This window comes from Nicotiana tomentosiformis, chromosome 7, assembly GCF_000390325.3.
Source record: "Nicotiana tomentosiformis chromosome 7, ASM39032v3, whole genome shotgun sequence".
NCBI lineage: Eukaryota > Viridiplantae > Streptophyta > Magnoliopsida > Solanales > Solanaceae > Nicotiana > Nicotiana tomentosiformis.
In genome coordinates this window covers 64,532,945-64,542,619 of record NC_090818.1, presented here as the reverse complement: position 1 = coordinate 64,542,619, position 9,675 = coordinate 64,532,945, and positions in this window count along the sequence as shown.

The following is a 9,675-nucleotide window of genomic DNA, read 5'->3' as shown; positions in this document are numbered from 1 at the left end:
ACGACCTTTGAATAGTTTCGGAAACCTTGGCATCAATTTGGGGCAATTAGTGAGGCTGACGGGCCGAATAGTAGACTTGAAAGCGAGGTAAGTCTCTTGCCTAACCTTGTATGAGGAAATTATCCTCGTAGGTGTTTAAATTATTATTTGTTAATAATTGTGGGAGCTACATATGCCCGAAGTGACGAGAGTCCGTACATAGCTAAAATCATATTTATGTCCAAGTAGATTTAGGACTTATCATGTTATATTTGCAGTATTTGTACCCATTGTTAGTTTAATTACTAGAATTTATAATTAAAATTTGATTAGAGGTTATGTTAGGCCGAGCTTCGTTACTTTGAGTTTTGGCATATTATTCGATTGTTGATAGAAAATTATGCATCTTGATGCACCTATTCTAGTGTTGTAATTTTGTGACCCGTAGTTTGAAGAGTTTCTCTATTCATGTGGATCGGGTTGAACGCCTCGACAATATATTTAAGATGCATCTATGGTTCACGCCGGTCGACCCTCGATAGTGTACACGATTATTCTGGATCGGGTCGTACGACCTCGACATAACCCGTGCGTAATATAGTTAGGAGTCCGATTAATATCGCTAGGAGTCCGATTATACTTGATATTTCCTTCATGAGTTGAGAATTTATACTTACTTGATGGATCTTATTTATTGAAATTGGCATGTGATAATTGGAGATTTTAAATTGATATTTTGTTAAAGAATCATTTTTTTATTGTTTGTTATTCCATTGTTACTGCTGTATTTCATGCCTATTAATAATTCCTACACTTTATTTATTGACCACTAGTAAGTGTCGATGTTGACCCCTCGTCACTACTTCTTCGAGATTAGACTAGATACTTACTGGGTACACGTTGTTTTACGTACTCATGCTACACTTCTGTACAAATTGTGCAGGTACTAAGGCAGGTACATCTGGTATCCGTCCGGGCACACTTCTACATTATCCGGAGACCTAGTGGTGATCTTCTTCCCATGCTCCGATATGTAGCACCCGAAGTCTACTCCTTGTTGTATTTATTATTTTTGTCTATTTTATTTCATACAGTAGTTATAGGGGTTTTGTATAACTACTAGATTGCTAGTGCACTTGTGACACCGGATTTTGAAAATTTCTTGTAGATGTTTATGGTTTTGCCTAACCTCATTACTATTTCACTTTTATGTCTTATTTATGTGTTATATCACCATAATATTTTATAATTAGTTCCTTATTAAATAAAATTTTTGATTTTAAAAGTAACAAAAACAAATAATTAAATGGATAGTTCTCTGTTGGCTTGCCTAGCGACGTTGTGAGCCATCACGACTTATAGCGGGAATTGGGTTGTGACATATCGGGTCGTCACATTCTCCACCTCTAAAGAAACGTTAGTCCTCGAACGAGCATAGAAAAGTACATGGACTAGTGAAAAGGTGTGGGTATCTACTCCGCATATCGGACTTAGACTCCCACATAGCTACTACCTCTATCTGCTGACCTCTCCACTGCACTTTCATATAAGGAAAACTCTTAGATCTCAACTTTCGAACCTGTAGTGCCAGAATAGCCACCAGCTCCTCCTCATAGGCTAAATTCTCATCAAGTTGAACCGTATTGAAGTCCAAAACATGCTAGTCGTCCTCATGGTACTTCCGAAGCATAGAAAACATGGAATACCGGATGTACTCCTAATAGGTTTGCAGGCAATGCAAGCCTGTAGGCAACCTCCCCAACTCTCCAAGATCTCAAATGGCCCAATAAACTTCGGGCTCAATTTACGCTTCTTCCTAAATTGCATCACGCCCTTCATAGGCGACACTCGGAGAAGAACTTTCTCACCCATCATATAAGCTAAATCCTGAACCTTCCAGTCCGCATAACGCTTTTGTTTAGAGTGAGCTGTACGAAGTCGTTCCTGAATCACCTTAACCCTCTCCATAGAATCACGGACCAAATCAGTGCCCAACAACCTAGCCTCTTCATGATCAAACCAACCAATCAGCGAACGACATCGCCTCCCATATAAGGCCTCATACATTGCCATCTGAATACTCGATTGGTAACTGTTGTTATAGGCGAACTTTCCTAGAGGTAAGAACTGATCCCATGAACCTCCAAAATCCATAACCTAAGCATGTAACATATCCTCCAAGATCTGAATAGTGTGCTCGGATTGTCCGTCCATCTCAGGATGAAACGCCGTGCCCAACTCACGTTGCACGGCTCTCCAAAAATGTGATTTGAACTGCGTGCCTTGGTTAGAAATAATAGAAATGGGCATTCCGTGCAAGTAAATAATCTCCTTAATGTAAACCTGAGCCTACCGCTCTGAAGAATAGGAAGTCACCACCGGAATGAAGTGCGCAAACTTAGTCAATCGGTCCATAATAATCCAGACTGCTTCACACTTCTTCAAGGTCCGTGGCTAGCCTACCATAAAATCCATAGTGATGCGCTCCCACTTACACTTCAATATATCCAATCTCTGAGTCAATCTACTTGGTTTCTGATGTTCATACTTCATCTGTTGACAATTCAAACACCGAGTTACATAAGCAACGATGTCTTTCATCATTTTTCACCACAAATAGTGCTGTTTCAAGTCACGATACATCTTCGTGACACCTAGGTGAATAGAATAACGTGAACTGTGCACCTCCTCAAGGATAAAATCTCTCAACCCATCAACATTTGGAACACAAATCCAGCGTTGAAGTCGTATAACACCATCATCATCAATCACAACCTCCTTAGCACCATCCGCTGCATTGTATACTTCAACACCAACAAGTGAGGGTCATCAAACTGGCGAGCCTTGATACGCTCCAATAACAAAGACTATGCCATAACAAAAACAAGAACCCGACTAGGCTCCGCAACATCCAATCTCATAAACCGGTTGGCTAAAGCCTGAATATCCATGGCTAGTGACCTTTCTGCTACCGGTAAATATGCCAAACTGCCCATGCTCTCCGCCTTTCTACTCAATGCATCGGCCGTCACATTGGCCTTTCCAAGATGATATAATATGGTGATATCATAGTCTTTCAGCAACTATAGCCATCTCCACTGCAGCAAATTAAGGTCCTTTTACTTGAACAAGTGCTGGAGACTCCGATGGACGGTATAGACCTCACAATGAATTTCGTACAGATAGTGCCTCCAAATCTTCAGTGCATGAACAATGGCTGCCAACTCAAAGTCGTGAATAGGGTAATTCTTGTCATGAACCTTCAACTTCTGAGAGGCATAGGAAATTACCCTACCATCCTACATCAATACCGCTCCAATCCCAATACGCGAAGCATCATAATACACGGTATAGGATCCTGAACCTGTAAGCAACACCAATACTGGGGCTGTAGTTAATGCAGTCTTGACCTTTTTGAAAGTTCAACTCACACCCGTCAAACCATCTGAAAAGAGCACCATTCTGGGTCAACTTGGTCAATGGGGCTGAGATAGATAAAAATCCCTCCACGAACTGGCGATAATAGCCCGCCAAACCCAAGAAGCTCTGAATCTCTATAGCTGAAGTAGGTCTAGGCCAGTTCTGAACTGCCTCAATCTTCTTAGGATCCACGTTAATGCCCTCGGAAGATACAACATGGCCTAAAAAAGAAACCGAATCCAACCAGAACTCACACTTTGAAAACTTGGCATATAACTGACAATCCTTTAAAGTCTGAAGTACGATCCAAAGATGTTGCTCATGCTCCTCTAGACTGTGGGAGTAAACAAAAATAGGATCAATGAAGACGATCATAATAGAATCTAAATAGGGCTTGAACACTCGGTTAAAAAACTCCATAAATGTTATTGGGGCATTATTCAAGCCAAATGACATCACTAAGAACTCATAGTGACCATACCGAGTCTCAAAAGCTATCTTAGGGACATCTAATGCCCTAATCTTCAACTGATGGTAGCCAGATCTCAAATCAATCTTGGAAAACACCTTGGCACCCTAATACTGATCAAATAAGTCATCAATATTTGGCAAAGGATACTTGTTCTTGATAGTGACCTTGCTTATGTACCGATAATCTATACATATCTTCATTGTTCCATCTTTCTTCTTCACAAACAATACCGGTGCACCCCAAGGCGAGATACTAGGTCTAATGAATCCCTTATCAAGCAAATCCTGCAACTGCTCCTTCAATTCCTTCAACTGAATTGGGGCCATGCGGCATGGTGGAATGAAAATGGGTTGCATGCTCAGAGCCAAGTCAATGAAAAATTCAATATCTCTATCGGGCATCATCCCCGACAAATTTGTAGGAAACACCTCTGGGAATTCGCCCACAACAGGTACTGAATTCATGGAAGGAACCTCTGCACTAGGATCACGAATATAGGCCAAATATGCTAGACATCCATTCTCGAACATATGCCAAGCCTTCACATAAGAAATAACCTTGCTAGTAGAATTCCAGGAGTCCCTCTCCACTTTAATTGAGGAACCTCCGGCATGTATAATGTCACAGTATTGGCGTGACAGTCCAAAATAGCGTGATAAGATGACAACCAATCCATACCCAAGATAACATCAAAGTCCACCATATCTAGAAGCATAAGGTCTACCCTAGTCTCATAGCTCCTAATAGAAATCACAAACGAGCTATAAACACGATCTACCATAATAGAAACTCCCATAGGCGTGGACACATAGATAGGAGCACTCAAAGAATCATGAGGCATAACCAGATATGAAGCAAAATAGGATGACATATATGAATAAGTAGAGCCCGGATCAAATAAAACTGAGGCATCTCTATGGCAAACCGGAACAATACTTGTGATGACAACGTCAGATGACTCTGCCTCAAGTCTAGCTGGAAATGCATAGAAACGTGTTTGGGCCCACCACTTTGACCTCCGCCTCTCGGACAACCTCTAACTGGCTGACCTCCATCTCTAACGGTTGAACCACCACCTCTAGCTTCCTAACCCCCGCCTCTAGCTGGCCGAGCTACCAGCGGAGCAACCGGTGCTGAAATCATGGCACGAGAACCCTACTGAGGCACATTACTCTAAAGTCTAGGACCGTACCTCCTGATATGACCTGTACCTCCACACCTAAAGCACTCTCTCTGCTGTTGCGGCTGCTGAAGCTCAAACTAACCGTGACAGCCTGGATAACCACTGTGATAGCTCTAAATTGGTGGTGCACTGATGGGAGCTGAAGGTGCACTATAGGACAACTGCTCAGGACGAGACCCATAAGAACCACAACTGCCCGAAGCGTCGAGTACTACCTGAAGAGCTGAGTGAATCAGCCTGTGAGGATGACCTTTACCAAACAAACCTTTGATTCCAGATGAGGCACCGCTGAAACCACTAAAATGAAGAGGCATCTTTTTAGATACCGCCTCTCTACCCTGACCACGAATCGTCTCAATCCATCTTGTAATCTCTACTACCCGCTAAAAAGAAATATCATCCCCAGTCTCCTTGGCAATCTGCAGCTTGATACCGAGAGCAAGACCATCAATGAATCTCCTCACTCTCTCCCTCTCAGTAGGAAGTAAGACAACTGTATGGCGAGCTAAATCCATGAATATAGTTCATACTGGGTAACAATCATTCTACCTTGCTGAAGGCGCTCAAGCTGACTGCGGTACTCCTCTCTCAGAGTAAAAGGAATGAACTTCTCCAAAAATAGCTGCGAAAACTGATCCCAAGTGAATAGCGGTGAGCCTGCTAGTCTGCCTCGCTCATAATCTTGCCTCCACCTATTGGTAGAACCGGTCATCTGAAACACTGCAAAGTCGACTCCATTGGACTCCAAAATACCCATGTTGCACAACACCTCGTGGAAAATGTCCAAATAATCTTGTGGGTCCTCAGAAGTAGTACCACCAAAATGAATAAGAAAGAGCTTTGTGAACTTATCGAACCTCATCAATCTCTTAGAGGACATCACGGGCCTCTCCATGGTCTGTGTAGCAATAACGGGTTAGACTACCCTAACTGCTGGAACCGTCGGAGTCTAATACAGGGGAGTCATCTGCTCCGGAGTGTGAGTGGCGGGAGTCTGAGTTCTCCCCCAGCCTGAGAGATAACTGGTGCCATAGGAAATACTCCGGCCTGGGCCACACTCTCCATAAGGCCCACTAAGCAGACTAGGGCGTCCTGAAGTACGAGAGTAGCAATAAATCCCTCGAGGACCTGAGCGGGCCCGATTGGTATGGTCTGAATAGGGATTTCCTTCCCATGCTCAATCTGAGGCTCTACAATGGGTGCTGCTGCACGTGCTTTAGGCTGAGCTCTACCTTTGCCTCGGCCCCGGCACCTACCCCTAGTAGTGGCTGCAACAGGGGGCTCTGGCTCCTGCCCCACTGTAAATATTGTACGTGTTCTCACCATCTATGAGAGAGCAAGAACATAATGGTTCAAACTTCAGTAATAGAATAAAGTTGCACGACAGGGAATGAAAGAAGTGAAATTTTTCTAATGCTCCGTAGCCTCTAGAAGATAAGTACAGACGTCTCTGTACCGATCCTCTAGACTCTACTAAGCTTGCTCATGACTCATGAGACCTAGGCAACCTAGTGCTCTGATACCATCTTGTCACGACCCAAAATCCTAACCTCAGGGACGTGATGGCGCCTAATATTTCACTAGCTAGGCAAGCCAATGTTAGCTAATTACTTAACCAGTTTTATCAATTTAAATTAAAACATTAATATTAATAAATTGTGATAGCCTGAAATATATATAATAAACAACTTGTAGCATAAAGTAAAAATATCCCATAAATCTAGAGTCACGAATACATGAGCATCTAGTGTACTACAAGTAAAGTCTGAACAAGAATACAATTGTTTGAAATAAGGTAAACAATAAAGACAGAATGGAAAGGGACTTTAGGGACTGCAAATGCCAGCAGCTCTACCTCAAGTCTGCTGCTGATAGCCGGTCCGGGAAATATCTCCTCTACACGCCATAGGGACTAACTTTGGTATCTGCACAAGAAGTACAGAAGTGTAGCATAAGTACAACTGACCCCATGTACTCTATAAGCGCCGAGCCTAACCTCGACGAAGTAGTGATGAGGCTATGACAAGACACTCACAATAACCTGTATGAAACAATAATAACAGAAACATAAATAAAAAATAAAGCAGTAAAGTCAAATAACCGCACCCGTATGACAACTACCAAAAGGCCCCCAGAATAACAAAAGCTCAAATTTCATATCACCATACTAAGAACAATCTCTGCAACCACTAACAACTTATAACACATCAAATTCGTTGTGGCGCGCAACCCGATCTCACCATATCATCATTTGTTCAGATCATATTTGTCCTTATTTTTTCATATCATATTATATCATTTCAATACCGTTACAGCGTGTAACCCGATCCCATCATATCAATTCATTTCAATACCACGCGGCGCACAACCAGATCCTAACAATTTCAACTTATTAACATAAACACCTCAACACCAATATTTACGAAATATCAATACAAAGAAGAAATGAAACATATAGAACAACAAGGAACTACCAAACAAATGGAGAATAACTAATATTTCGAAATCCCAAACCTTGGAAGAACAATGGTACCAAAATAGCTAGATGGCTTACATGAACGGAATAATGAAATAAAGTACTTTAAGTAATATAAGAATGGTAAAAGCAAATAGAACATGAGACAATGAAAACATACAATTAATTCAATTAGAAGCATGTAGCAAGTGAACAAATATTGGGTGAGAAATGTACAATCGAAACAAGTAATAGATAAACAACAAATAACAAGAAGACAAGGATAACAAGTAAGAACATGTAGAAACTAAAGCATGTAACAAGAGATAACATAGAGTAAAAGAAGACATAGAAGTAAATAACCCAATCCCGCGTGCTTGGATCCCATGACGGCTCATATACAATCATCACCTCTCATATAGAAAATAGTCTAACAAGTCCTAATTCCCTCAAGTCAAGGTTACACCCAACACTTACCTCTTTCCGCAATCAAATCAACACTCAACCACGACCTTTCCTTTAGAAGTAGCCTCCAAACCAGTCAAATCTAGCCAAATATGGTTCAAATAATTCAAAATAAGCTTTAGAAACTACTCACGAGTGAAAAAGATTCAATCTTTAATGAATTTGGAAAAATTCAACAAAAGTCAACCTCGGACCGGTTGGTCAAAAGCTGAGATTCGGACCAAAACCCGTTTATCTATTCATCCCCGATCCCGGTTATGTGATTTGTTTTGAAGTCCGACCTCAAGTTGAGGTCTAAACCTAAATTTTATAAGATCCCCAATTTTACCCAAATCCCTGATTTCTACCATGAAAATCTTAGATTTGATGTTGAAAACACATGAAAAGTATTGGGTAATTGAAAGGAAATGGAATAAAGTTTCATACCAATATTTTTGGGAAGAAGAAACTCTTGGAAAATCGCATTTAGAGTGTTTAGGGTTGAGAAATAATGTAAAATGAGCTAAGTCCCGATTTTACCCTCTTTTACCGAGTTGCAGAAGTCGCAATTGCGAACTCTCGACCATCGCAAATGCGAAACATAGGTCGCAAATGTGAACTGTGCATTAAGAAGCCAGATACGCATATGCGACAATTTGTTTGCAAATAGGAACTGTCCCCCCCTATGCAAATGTGAAAAACCACTTCGGAAATGCAAAGCTGTCCTAAGTTGCCAGGAGTCGCAAATGCGACCAAGATGCTCGCAAAAGCGGCCCTAGCCAGTTTGCAAATGCGAATAATTTCCTAGCAATTGTGAGGCCACCCAACCCAGGCCCATGCTCGCAAATGCGAATTCATGTTCGCAAATGCGAGGCTCAATTTGCGAGCCAAATCTCGCAAATGTAAACTCATGTTCGCAAATGCGAGGCTATCATTTGCGAGCCAGATCTCGCAAATGCTAGATCTGCAGATCAACACCAAAACTGAAAGCACACCAGCTATTGCAATTGATCCAAAACTCATCTGATACACACCTGAAACTCACCCGACCCCCTCGAGCTCCAAATCAAATATGTACACAAGTGTAAAAATATCATACGAACTCGCTTGCGTAATAAAAACATCAAAATAACATCTAAAACCACAAATCGGACATCAAAATGCATGAAATTCAAAGAAAAACTCAAGAACCTCTAGAATTACAATCAAGCATCCAAATCCTATCAAACCAACTTCGAATTCCAAAACCAAAATCCGAAACCAAAATTCGAACCCAACAACTATATAATCAACCTACGGTCAAACCTAGAAAATTTTCAAACATTCAAATTGATAACTTTTGGCAAAATAAGTCAAATCAACCTAGGGACCACTGAATTCAATTCCGACTATACGCCAAAGTCTAAAATCACAATACAAACCTACCAATATCGCCAAAAAACACTTCGAGGTCGTTTACCCAAAATATTGACCGTGGTCAATTCTAGATTTATTTTAAGTAAAAGTTTTTATTTTATCAAACTTTCATATAAAAACTTTTCAAAAAGTGAAACGGACCATGAATGCAAACCAAGAAACATCAAATGAAGCTAATAGAGGTCTCAAAACACCGAAATATGGGCTAGTACTCAAAATGACCTATCGTGTAATATCAGCCGTTTAGCTTTCTAGATCTTTGTTCCCCTAATTAAGACTTTTCATATGTGATTTTACTATTTTATG